Here is a 13,288-nt window from a genome sequence, read left to right as displayed (position 1 = left end):
CAGCAGCTACAAACATTCCTGTGAGCATTTCAGCTAATCCATGCTTCCTTAGCTAGCTTCTGATAATATGGATTGCCTGATAACTTGCATCATCTACTGTGCAATTCCTACCTCACAAATTACTTTCAAAACTGAATTAGAAAGCTGATCTTGTGCTGCTAAACCTCTCCTTCAAAAATAATCCCAGGCATAAAACACTGCTTAGGTGGGAAAGGTGTTAGAAAATAATTGTATAATTTCCTGGTTTTTTTACAGACTATCTGTTTCAGATATCTAGCACATACAGACAGCACCCCATGGACTACCAATAAACGTCACATAGACCTCTTACAAAAGGGCAGATCAAAAATATAATAATACCAAGATAGCAAAAGAAATAAAGCCAATAGTTTTTGAAATTATAAATATAGTATGAAGCAGGAAGGTAATGGTACTCTTTCCCTTATAGTTCTGAAAAAATCGTAACAGAACAAGTATCCAAATACCAAAACAATATCCATCATATTTAACTGAAGAGCTATTTCCAGGTAATATTTATCCTACAGTGATTAGAGGTAGAAAAGAAAAAGCCAGCAAGCTTTAAGAAGTCTTGTAAAATCCCTACAAAGTCTTTGTAGCTGACAGTGTTGGATTTTTGCTTGTAATAAACTGACTTGCTGTTTATTCCTCTTCTTCACAAGCTTCTAAACAGTCCTGACTACAGTGAGTACTCTGCAGCTTCTTGATTTTGATCTCTCTTCCACATTGGCTTAGCCAACAAAGTAGTTCAGTATAAATTCACAATTCGGTTTTAAAAATCTATAGGGACTCTCATCTTAAGGTAGATCAGAGACACTGAAAGCATTTAGTAAAGCCTGCAACTCTCTAGCACCTTCAGTTCTTTCCACTGTCACAAAACTATTTCATGACACCTTTACGCAGCAACAAGCCTATTCTTAATAACAGACAGTGATTTCGTAATTCCCAGCAACCAATTAAAACTTGCTGGGAAAACAATTTCCCACAGTGGCTTACCCCACTTTCAGACAAACAATGCAGCAGGATGTCTAGAAGGATAGGTTTCATAAGGCAACTAACAAGTAACATCAAGAGATTTTATGAAATGCTCTGAAGTCCTGGGCCCCAGGCACTCAGATGGTGACCCAACACAACAGTTATTTAGCTTGTGTGTAGTGCCAACCATTCTGCAAAACACTCAAAACATCCTACTGATTACTTGAAAATAATTGTTACACAACGTAAATAACATATACCTGCAAAAAACTGAGTCAGGCTGAAAAAAACTGCCCTTACAGGGAAAAGATACTAAGACCAATATAAACAACAGCTACTTTAAGATGCAAAGTTGTTTACATTCTTCATATACAGGTAGGAGATTAGAATCAGTCAAACAAAAGACTGGGTCTGTAAGAGATGAAATGTAATTTCATTACAAATTTAAGAATGTAATTTCAGGGACAAATTTAAGAAAAAACACAAAGTTTAGGCTTAGCATTAAGGAAACATCCTGAGAGTCAGAACTGCTGACCCATGTCCCCAGGGAGAGGACTGGAGGCTGCAGCTCTTGACGTTTAAACAAAGACTGGACAAGAGTCCCAGTTGCTGCACTGCCAACACAACATGCTCCGCAGAGCTCAGCTCTTCTCAACCCTGCCAGAGGGCAAGGCAACAATAAATGGGACTTGAGTATAAAGAGCACTGCACAAAGTGGTTTGTGGGACTGTCTGCACTGAGGACGGCACCTCACCACGCACACAGCAGCAAGTACTGTGCATCAGCTGCTCCACAGAACTCATGCATACTGTTGCCTGCTGGTGAGAGCAAAGCAATCACAGGTAGCTATCCCACCATCTCTCTTCTCTACATCAGAGACTGAGATACATATATTTATATTTATATATGTATCCCTGACAGATGCTGTGGTGTACAGCTGCATGCAAGGACAGTTAGTGCACAGCAGCTCAGATCCCTGCTCCTCTTTTGCAGGACAAAATGTTAAGGAGGTGTGTTACTTCAGCCTGGTGCAGGATGCACCTCTCTGAAGAGCAGGTATTCCCTGCAGCAGGACACACCGCAAATCAGAGGAATGTAGCAGAAAGAGAATACAAATGCATGAAGCAGAAGGCTGCAGTGCAAGATCCAAACCAAGATAAAAACATAAGAAACTGACAGGAAGCTTCCCGGAAGCATGGAATGGGGTACAGGCAGAAACAACAAAAGTATTTTGGCACTACCTACTACCTGGAACTTGAAAACAGGTCTGTGAACCATAGAGCAGCAAAAACAAGCTATTTATGAGGATCTGGAGCAAAACAAAATAGACGCAGTTCTTGAAGAAGGCGAACATTACATGTTCTGCTGTTAGCCACAGCCACATGCTAGCCAGTTGGATTTTAAGTAGCAACTCACCTCATTCGAGTTGTACCTCCTGTACTAAACAGATGTGCTCGTTTAGCAACAGATGTGGATTTCCTGTAGCTGAGTGATGGCAGTACTGTTCCATGCTATTTTCTGAAGGGATGTTCAAACAAACATTTCAGAGGCAATAATCTACATGACCTAGAAGCATCTTTTTCCATAGCCAAATTCTATTATTTAATGCAGTTATATTTGGTCACAGTTAGAGACCTTTAGTGGAGCTCAAAATAAAAAATAAAACTATTTAAGTGTGAGAACTTCTGAAGTATGGTAAGATAACAGATGTTATGTTTCTGATGGCACAGCTATGCCACTTCCATATTTTCCACAGCAAGTCCCATGACCCCACCACACACACAAGAGAGTTACAATTGCTAAAAGCAGTGTATGGATCCTCTGTACACAATGACAATATAAAATATGAAGGGTCATATTTAAACTTTGGACCAAAGTAATACCAAACTGTGCACTTCAATGCATTCAAACCAGAGCTCTAGAACAAGAAACAGCAAACCCCACAAGGTCTTAACACCCCATGCAGCAAATGGAAAGATTTTTACAGAGGGATTCAAAGTGCCCAGTATGTTCAGGACAGCCAGCTCACACACCAAATAGGGAATGATGCCAGAAATCTCTTCTCACAGATTCAACTACAGATTTGCAGTCCTGTAAATGGATACCTTCAGGAATCAGATACATGCTTGGACCTTACTTACCCTTCTCCTTACATGCACTCTTATCAAATATGATGCCTGAACGTAAGGTGTCAGCAATAGCCACACCTGCAAAGGCTGTCCTTAAATTTCAGCCAATCTTCCCAACCCTCCTCTCCTGTCCACCAAGAGCCTGCCCCAACACTTTCTCCCTTTTTCCCAAACTCTCTCCATTGCACAACTCTGCTGCTGCCTACCTACAGCACTTAAGCATCTATGGTCATTCCCATCACTTCACCAGAAGACTACTCTATGCAAACATTGCTTATCTATGTTGTGATGCTTAGCTTCAACCATTTACTTGCAAGATGACCAAACACCAGTTGCTGGGGAGTGTTGGGAAGAGCTTGTGGCTCAAACCACCACCTGCTTTTACACAACAAATGACCTGCTGAGCCTCTGTTCCAATCCTAGTCAATGCAAATAGGAAAAAAAAAAAGGAAATTATAAACAAAAAGACTGAGAATAATTTATGCCTGGATTACAGAAGGAAAGTTACTTCACAACTGGATGACAGCAAGAAAATATTTTGTCTCCTTTTCTGGATAGATTAAGTTGTGATGCTCACCAGTGTACAACACCGGGATTCAGAAAGGCTACAGAGCACAATTTGAAATTTCGAATTTCTTCAACTTCTTCGGCTACGTGCAATTTGAATAAAGAGTAGTGTAGACATACTGAATATTCCTGGCCCTTAAGGGGGTCTCAGTGGCCACAGAAAAATAACCTTCATAAACAGCTCACCTCACATAAAACCATTTAGAGTCAGTATTTAACTGAATGACAGCTCCCAGAGTGTAAAATAAGGGGGTAAGAAAAAGGTAATAGTGTTAACTTCACTTGATTATTCACTTGATTATTCACAGTGCTTTAAAGTACTTTTGATATCCTTTATCAAACTTGGGACATTGGCATTTGTGATTTTTCACAAGGAAAGCCTCTGTTCTCTCACAATCAGACATTACCAGACAGCAGCACCCAAACTGTCACCTTCCCCTGCAAAGAAACTGCATAAATAAATAAAGCACCCAAGCTTTGCACTTCGACCACAAAAACACAAGGCTTGGAGCACAATCAAATGACAATTAATGAAGCGGCAGACACTAAAACACAGTAAACAAGGCTTCATCAACTTCATCCTCTGTGGCTGCAAATCCCATAGCAGCAACCAAATGTGCTTTCTTCCTTGAAGATGATCTTAAATGGTTGGAAAGAGTTGTGTTGGGGTATTTTTTTTAATTGCTATGAAGGAGAAACTTGTGCCATTCCTGTTCCAAAGTCTTTCCCACTCAGTTAGAAAAAGCACATTACAAGCTCTAAGAAACAAGCAGGGAAACTCTGGTCTTGGTGGAGTCAGTGGGAGTTAAAGCCAGTGCCAAAACAAAGCCGGAAATTAGCAAAACATTTATCTGATGAATTTGTGAGCAGAATTCCTAAATGACAAAACTGAGCTTATTTCTTCTTAAAAACTTCTGATGCAAATATATTGGGGAAGGATGGGGGATTGCAAGACCAAGTTGTAATGCAAGAATACTATTCTTTTTTTAAAGCACCCAGTCTCAGAAAAACTTATTATCAAAGGGAAAACCCTTTAATAGAATTGTCTAAGATATTTAGACCTTTCTGGTTTCATGTAGTTTATTAATGTAAGACTTCCACTATACAAAGCTGTTGCCTTTATGAAGGCTAAACTTCTGATCCAGTTTGACAAGGGATAAAACTAGACTTGGATAGTCTCCCACCCATGTCATTACAGCTGGGCTTCCACCAGTCCCAAGAAGGACAGCAGGTAACACTGCCCTTCACAATACACACTAGCATTAAAAAAAAAAGGAAAATTTGCCTTAACAGGTTTGGTTCCTGAGAGTTTTACATTACTTCTGCTTACCTGAAGCACAAAAGCCTCTATAATCCTGCCAGATCTGGAAAGCTCAAAAGCAGAAGTAAACAAAAGAGCTGAGCTTTTTCTCCTTTGAGAATTGCCATCATGCAGTTAAATCCACAATTCTGACTGATTAAATCCCTATGAACTTCTAAGAGACCACAAACAGGCAGAGGTGCTATAGAGTACCCTAATGTGACATTAAAACCTCTAAAAGATAGATCTAAAGACACTTTGTTATGGCCAAAATAATCTGGTATAGGAGTGAAGCTGGCTCAACCTGTATAGCCCTTGTGCAAAGACTGACACTAATTCCACTTCAGAATTAGGTTTACATGACCAGTCAGATCATTATAACAGAGTTACACCAGAGCAACAACCTCAAGCTGTCATAAAAGCTGACTTCTTTGATAGAATGATGTTAGGATAGATTCCCTACAATTATTTAAAGGTGGAAGGAAAACAAAGCATTTTGAAAAAAAAAAAAAAAGAAATCATAGAGAGGAAATGGTTAAAAAAGGGTTTGATACAAGTAACCAGGATGCATTTAAATATTTTAAAAGTTACTTCACTAAACCAATGCATTGCCACTGTCTCACTCTTTCTAGCAATTCCTCCCTACATAAAAGCAAGACTGTTTTCAAACACTCTTATTATCTGTACCAAAGTAAATACAATTGCTGATGTGTTTAAGCCAAACATACTTATTGAAACATATTTAACTTCCTTAACCAAGCAAAATTTACCTACGAACAGACATAACACAGAAATGTTTTTTGTTAAACACTAGCTAAAAAGTCATCAGACCAATATCAACATTCACCAGGAAAGTTTTATATCACAAACACTTCTTTTAATGCATTTTTAAAAACACAACTTGAACTTGCAGTGCATGATGCTTTTGTACATACACATATGTAAACCCCCACAAATGTACCAGCCACAAAAAATAAAACCTCACAAAAAACTACAGATGAATGTAAAGGCCCCCTTTATCAAACTGAGCAAACTTACACCAAAAAAACCCAAACCAACAAGTCTGCCAAGATACTTTCAGGTTGACTGCAAATAATCTGGAAGTCCATAGTGTCTGTAGTCTGGAACAGGAGACATATTTAATTTTACCTAGATGATTTACAGGTCCCAAGAAAACTGTGAGACACTGGAAACGCCATTTTCTCTAATAATAAGGAAAAAGTTGGAAAATTAAGTTGAAGAGGGGACGGGCAAAGGGAGACTACAAAGGCATCAAAGACATGGATGGCTGAGAGAGGCAAGTAAGAACTACAAATCACATTCAATTCTCATTTGCAATTGAGGCTTTACTTTTTTTCCTTTTTTAAGAAGTGAACACAGAAAAAAAAGTAGTTCAATAATCTTAAAAATAGAATGAAATGGCACCTGCATTCATCTAGTGGCAAAAGCTACTAGATTTCAGTAACCTAAATGAATGCACATCCCTGTTTGCACTTACATATAGAGGCTTATGAAAATCTAGAACATGGAAGTACATAGAAGATGCCAAACAAGACAGCACTTAAGCCAGATTAATCCATGTAAAGAGAGGCACAGGGCTCTGACTGATACTGAGCTGATTGACAGGAGTCTAAGCTTTCTAATAACTCATTTCCCAACTTCTAAAGTTTTATGGCATTGACAGAGGAAGAAAAATGAAAACATCATGCATCAGATCTATGTGTATTCAGTTTAAAGCAATAGAGAAAAGACTTGCTAAGAATACTAAGTATTCTTAGTGAAACAAAGTTTAACCTCCTCTTTCATGGAGCTCAGGGGAAAGTCACATTTTCAACAGCATTATACCACAGATATTCTGTCTCTGTATAGGTGTACACAACCAAATAAGGCAAGCCAGATCTCCATCAAAACTGTAGAAACACACATGAATGTAACCTTCCAGTCACTAGCAAAAAACTCATTCAGTTGACATTTAAGTAAACTCATTGTACACTAGCTGTATATTTAAGTATTTGGATCAAAAACATGTTTAGTATTAACTTCAGCAAACTTAGGCATCTGAAAAATACCTGACTAAAGAATAACTTTCACAATTTTCATAAAATATCACCGGAAATTACATCATGATACATTAAAAAGTACAAAACTACAAGAATCAAAATGAAACCACCTGAACTTATGGAAACCAGCTGCAAAGGGCATACAAAATAATTTTGCATAATTTCTATTTATATAAGAATATGGAATTATTTAATCCCACAGGTTTTTTCATCTTTCTTTTTGGCCCAAAAAAGTGAACAAGCACTAACCAAAGAAAGTGAAGAAAATCAGTATTTGTTATACTTCCTAGGTATGCTAACAGCCATTACAATATTGTTGTTCATAAACATGTACCTTCTACTAAGACCAACTTTTTGGTTCCTGCCTCACTCTTAGCACATTCTGTTGCAGAGCTGCAAGTTCAAATTTGTCAAGCAAAATGCTTCACTTACTCCTTAAGATTGCTCATTTCATGCTACAATGGAAATGATTACATTGTTAACGTAAGGAAGACTGCAATATCATTATCAGGTTTAAGTATCTCCCTTTCAGTTACTTAAATGACAGGCAATTTGATTTTTGTAAAAAAAACTCAACTGCTGTTGAATTAGGCCCAGGCTGAAGAGTTGCTAGAACTCCCCCAAACAAGGTTAATGATGTCAAACTGAAGCAGCAACACTGACAACCAGTACCCCTTCCTTTTTCAGAGCTCCGGTCTGCAGCTCTTGAAAAAAAACAAACAAACAAAAAGCTAACATAAAAAGCTGTTATCTGTGCTTGAAATGAGTATTTTTCCCTCCCTCCTATCCAACAACATCTAAGAAGTTTACACTGCACTGCAGAGTAATCACTTGTTATCACTATTTCAGTCACTATTTTCCTGCTGGGGAAAGAGTCTATTAGTATGAAAGCAGGAAGAGGAGCACCACTTTATTACTGCTCTTTCTATCCAAGTATTAATAAAAGTGGGAGAGGTATTAGTCCTACCTCTCTGCTGAGGCTTCTCCTGGCCAGATAATTACTGAGCCTAACATTTTCCTGTGTGTCTCTAATGCACTCACGTACTGAGTACTTCAGCTCCACAAGGCCTTTGGTCGGCTTGTGTTTTCATTAAAGCCAAAAACCTGAGCAGGACACAGACACTACTTCCTATGATGAGTCCTCCACAGCCACTTTGACATCAAAGCCTGCAAATTAACGGTTAGGGAATATTAAATAATTACAAGCAGTTAAAAGCAGAACAAATAAAGAGAATTAAACAACACAAGGAGTCCCACTAGGGACATTTGTTTTCTCCCTTGACAGGGTACACATTTCTCCTATAGACTTTTGTATCCAGCAGTTACAAGATGTCAGGTTTTCTGACATGTCAGCAGATAGAAAATACTACCATTTAATTTTGCTATCCTTGATATGTAGAGGAAGATTTAACCATTTGCACACTACAAGTAATAATTTTCTCAATACCACTATCATCTATAGAGGAAGCATTATTTAAAAACTGTCTGGTCTGTTAAACCAAGACTTACATTTATAAGTATGAAATGAAAACTCATAGTTTAGTTATGATTTTCAAGGGATTGTGAACAGCCATGTCACTGTAACTCTTGCCTAACACTTGTAGTAAATCTATCATTTTTCTATAGATTTAAAGAATTTCAGTCATTCAGTATTACATGATAAACTATATAGCACAACTAAAAGACAGCACCCAGGCAGAACCTCTCCTATGCTCCTCTGTCATTAACCCAACAGCATATTCCAAAACAAGAACTACCTGAAAATATAAAACACAGCTTGGAAAACTCTTCTCAACACAGTCACACAAAATTAACTACTTCCAAGAAATGTTCCTGATCAGTTGTTTCACTTTGCAGTGCCTGGTGTGTGGGGTATCACCCCTCTTTGGAGTATCTTGGGCATCCCAGCCTCTACTCACCCACTGAGCTAACCCTCAGAAGCTGTTGGACTTGCTGTGCACCACTTGTGCAGGCATGAAACTGCTCTCTAGGACATGAGCAAGAGCCTGAGCCTTTCACCAGCACAGGCTATCAATAGTCAGGACCTTTAAGCACATAAGACAGACCCTCAGAAAATATTCAAGCAATAACTTTTTAGAGCAAGGAGGGGAAAAAAGGAATAAGGAAAGAAAGGGGGCTGGGGAAAGCCCAGAACAGTAGATTAGCAAAATAATATATAATTACCTCAAGACTGTCTGACAAGCATATTCTATTTAGCAACCAGTCAGGCATGTGTATAAACCTGTTTTTAACATCTCCTAGAGCTCTAATTAAAACACAAAGAGGCATTAACGACAGGATATGTTCACCATTCAATTCAATAATCAAGAAACATAGCTCTTTGATCTAATGCTGTAACAGGTGTACTTCGAAGAAGAAAAGCACTCCCAAGTTTTCAAAGTTTAACAAGCTAAGGCAAGCATCCCAGTATTTAATCCAGGAGAAAGTTTAACAAATAGCATCAGCAGTCACGAGCTTATCCTCCCACCTTCTCCTGCTTCTCTGAAGAGGGCGACTAAGCAAGTGCCAGTGAAACCTCCACAGTCATGCTCACAGCTCAGGGTCTCTTCCATTCCTTTAAATCCGAGTAAAGCCTGCATTATAGCTCTACAAATGCAGGAGCTTTCCTTAGGTCCAAGATCACACATCCCAGACTGCTCTAATCCCCAAATTCTTGGTCTTCTACACACTAAGATATTGAATGTTGGAAAAGTTCAGATGTCATCTAGAAAAGGTAACTTGGAAGCAAATGAATATGAAAGAGTCAACAGCCCAGGGAAACAGGGAGGTGCTTGGTAATTACATCGGCATCTTTCCACAGAAGGCAACACCCAGTTTGTCACATTATATTTCTAAAACTTATTTGCTAGATACCTTCTTGTAGTCAAAATAAGTTGAAGTATCAATAAAAATGGTATCTATAGACACAATTTTTATGAGTTCTGAACATCAGACATGCAGTTGTAGCTAGAAAACAGCATAAAGAAAAGTACTTTTAAAGTGACAGGTGTAACTGATTATTTAAGATGAATAAATGTAAAAGAAATCAATTCTCAAATCGAATCTCCTTTCTTTTTATTAGCAGCATTAGATTAAAATAATCTATGTACTAAAATGCAACATTTCATACCGTCATCTCACTTTTCAGAGGTGCCATCTAGCCCTCCAGATCTCCAGCATCTCTCACTCCCACCTGACCCAGCCTCCGCCAGCACAAAACCTGCCAGGGCCTTGACATAACATTTTGTACATCAGTCTTCAAGATGCAAATAGCATCTGTTGGCTTCCATTACATAAATACCCCCGATAAGAGCTATTATTATCTTGTTAGTTTCCATTTTAAGTAAAGTATGTAAAAATCGTATTTATGTCTCCAATTACATGAAGCCTCGAGCATTATAGGCACTTTGTATCTTCAGAAAAGAGAAACACCACACAATTTCAGAGGTTCCCCTCTCTGCAGAGCTCAAAAGCCTCCAAGTCCCATTAGCTATAGGTCCTACAAAAATTGTGGGAGTGGAGATATTAAGCAGCATGTGCAAATATCAAGTTTTGGCTCAGTCCATTTCTGTCTGCAATGAAAGAAGTCACCAACCAAAACACAACACTACCACTGATCTAGGCAAACCAGTAAATTTTTGGTTATAAAATGCACTGAGAGAATGATACCTATACTTAACAGAACATTAACTTTTAAGTTCTGATTGAATACAATATTCTTTGCTATCAAATTGCCTGGTATTTTCTGAAGAGAGGGCATAACTGCACCATCAAACCCATTCAAGTAACAGCCCTCCAAAGCACATACCAACTTCTGAAGGAGACTCCTAGGGACTAAAGGAGAAAGACAAACCACAGAAACAGATGCTTACATGACATTTCCATCCATGGATGATAAAAGATGCACTACAGAAATGGGTGTACATTCCTTCTCCAGATGCTTTCCATGTCTTGCCAAGCTAACCAAAAATATGCAGGCACTATGCCCCACTTCTCACCCGCTGGGACACGATGGCCAGAAATTAATTACAAAGATTGAAATAAACTACCTAAATAGACCACAGGGAACACTTTAGGAGCGTTTCAAGCTCAAGTCAGCTTGTACAGGGTTTAGCTTCACTTCTCCCCATCAGGTCTAACAAATCCAGCCATTTTCACCGTGGCCTTGGACACCTGCCAACACACTAGCCAGGAGCTGAGGTCACCAGTCAAGACATCCCCCAGGCCAGCAGCAGCAAGCTCTTGAGGAAAATGCTCTACAGCATTCAGCACGTGGTAGCTACTACAGTGACCATGCACACATGTCTCTGCCCATGTGTATATACATATAAAACTGCACAGGTAAAAATAACACTCCATTGTAAAATAAGAAGACATCATACAAATTCTTCCCCATAAGCAAGTCATCCAGGTCTGTGAAAAAAGCATGCATATTTTAAAAATCAAAACAAAAAGCCCACAACAAACCCAGGTATCCCAATAAATCCCAAACACAAACTTCCTGATTTTCTGCCACTGAGAGGAAATCCACAGAACTACAGAGAAGAAAACAGCTGGGTTTATTCTAACACTATACTGAGATCCATTTATCTATCCCAGGCTCTTACATTCACAGTGGATTTTAATGGTTTTAATGAGATCCCAAATGAACATGCATCCTTGCCAATAAATGCCACTGCATATGTTCCTAGATCAGTTCTCTAGCAAACCTTTGCGGGTATCTGCTACATGCAAATGCAAATACACCAAAAAAAACACCTACAGTCAGACCCAACTCAGAGGAATTTTTCCTACTGGGGGAGGAGGCTTTTTCTGTAAAAGGAACCTAGAAAGAGGAAACATCAAAGGAGGGACAGGTAAGAGAAACAGTTCTGCTATTTTGATTACTTTTACTGCATCTAAAGTCCAAGTTTTGCAAATAAAGCTTTCTTCTCTTTGCAATAAAAACAGGGCACGTCATGTCTAGTCTGAAAAGAGGTCAGAAGTTCAGTTAAAAAAGAAAAACAAAAGAACACAAACTTTAGATCCTAAAAGTACTAATTTGCTTTTACTTTGAAAAGGTACATTCTTAATGAAAGAGGCTTCAAATTGCATTTTCTCCCATTGGTAAGTGCAGGTAAAGACCTTTCTGATGTCTTCTTAAGGAACTCTGTGGCAAGCTTGAAAATCAGGAAAACGTGCCATCATCCAGGTTGATCTTTCCAGCCTAAGGCTCTCACATTTTCAAGCCAGCTCTCTAACCATCACTGTGATGAAGTCTCAGTGTATAGAGATGAGCAGGTGTGCTCAAGATGCTCTACAGGACAGCATACAACAAGCACCAACCTGATGTAAAAAGTCAGCTGCTGATTAAGTATCTCACAGGCTTATACAAAATATATTTATCTTAATCTTTCAGTTTTAGTGTAAAGGCTCTTTTACTTAAACAGAGTGGTACAATAGCTTTCAAGTATCTAGTGTGTAGTAACTGAAGGTTTTCTAAAAACGCGTGGATGTTGTCGTCAGCATCCCTTTTCTCCTGAACATGAAAAAAACCATATGGCTTTGAAGTACAGCACAATTTAGTGATATTTTAATAAAAATACATAGCTACTCACTGTAACAATTTGTAAACAATAGCTGAACTCCTCAAGTAAGTACAAATGCTTTTCATAAAATAATTGCAGTTAAAAACCAGAAAAAAGTGGCGTTTATTTGCCTGTTAAGATGTGTTTTAGGGCACCTTGTACCAAATTCTCCTATTAATTATCCCATTATTATTTGCAAGTGTTACTTTTCCTATATCCCCAGCAGCTAACCATACCGGTCGCGGTACATCTGTAAAACGAAGCCATGCCATTGCAGAAAGACAAGCAGCATTAAAGCAAACACCATGCAAGAGAGGAAGGTTTGCTCTGGAGAAGTGAAGTCGGGACCTTCCCGCTGCTCTGCCTACAGGCACAGGGGGCACTGGGGCGCCATCCACCCCCGCCGCTCAGGAAAAAAAACTTACCTTGGCGGCGCGGCCGGGCAGGCGGGAGGGCTGCGCTAGCGCTTCATTGTCAAACTCAGTTCTAGCAAGTTCCTCGACATACCGGCGGAGCGGTGCTCAGCGGCGGACAAGCGCCCGGCTGTCTGTCTGTCTGTCCGCCCGCCCGCCAGCCACGCCCAGCCGCGCTCCGCAGGGCCCCGCCGGCTCGGGCACCGCCGGGTCGCCGCCTCTCCGGGCTGCGGCGAACAAAAGGGCGCTCGGCCGGGGG

Source organism: Parus major, chromosome 1, assembly GCF_001522545.3.
Source record: "Parus major isolate Abel chromosome 1, Parus_major1.1, whole genome shotgun sequence".
In the NCBI taxonomy this organism is placed as follows: domain Eukaryota; kingdom Metazoa; phylum Chordata; class Aves; order Passeriformes; family Paridae; genus Parus; species Parus major.
The sequence above is the reverse complement of the archived record's forward strand: the minus strand, read 5'-3'. Positions refer to the sequence as shown.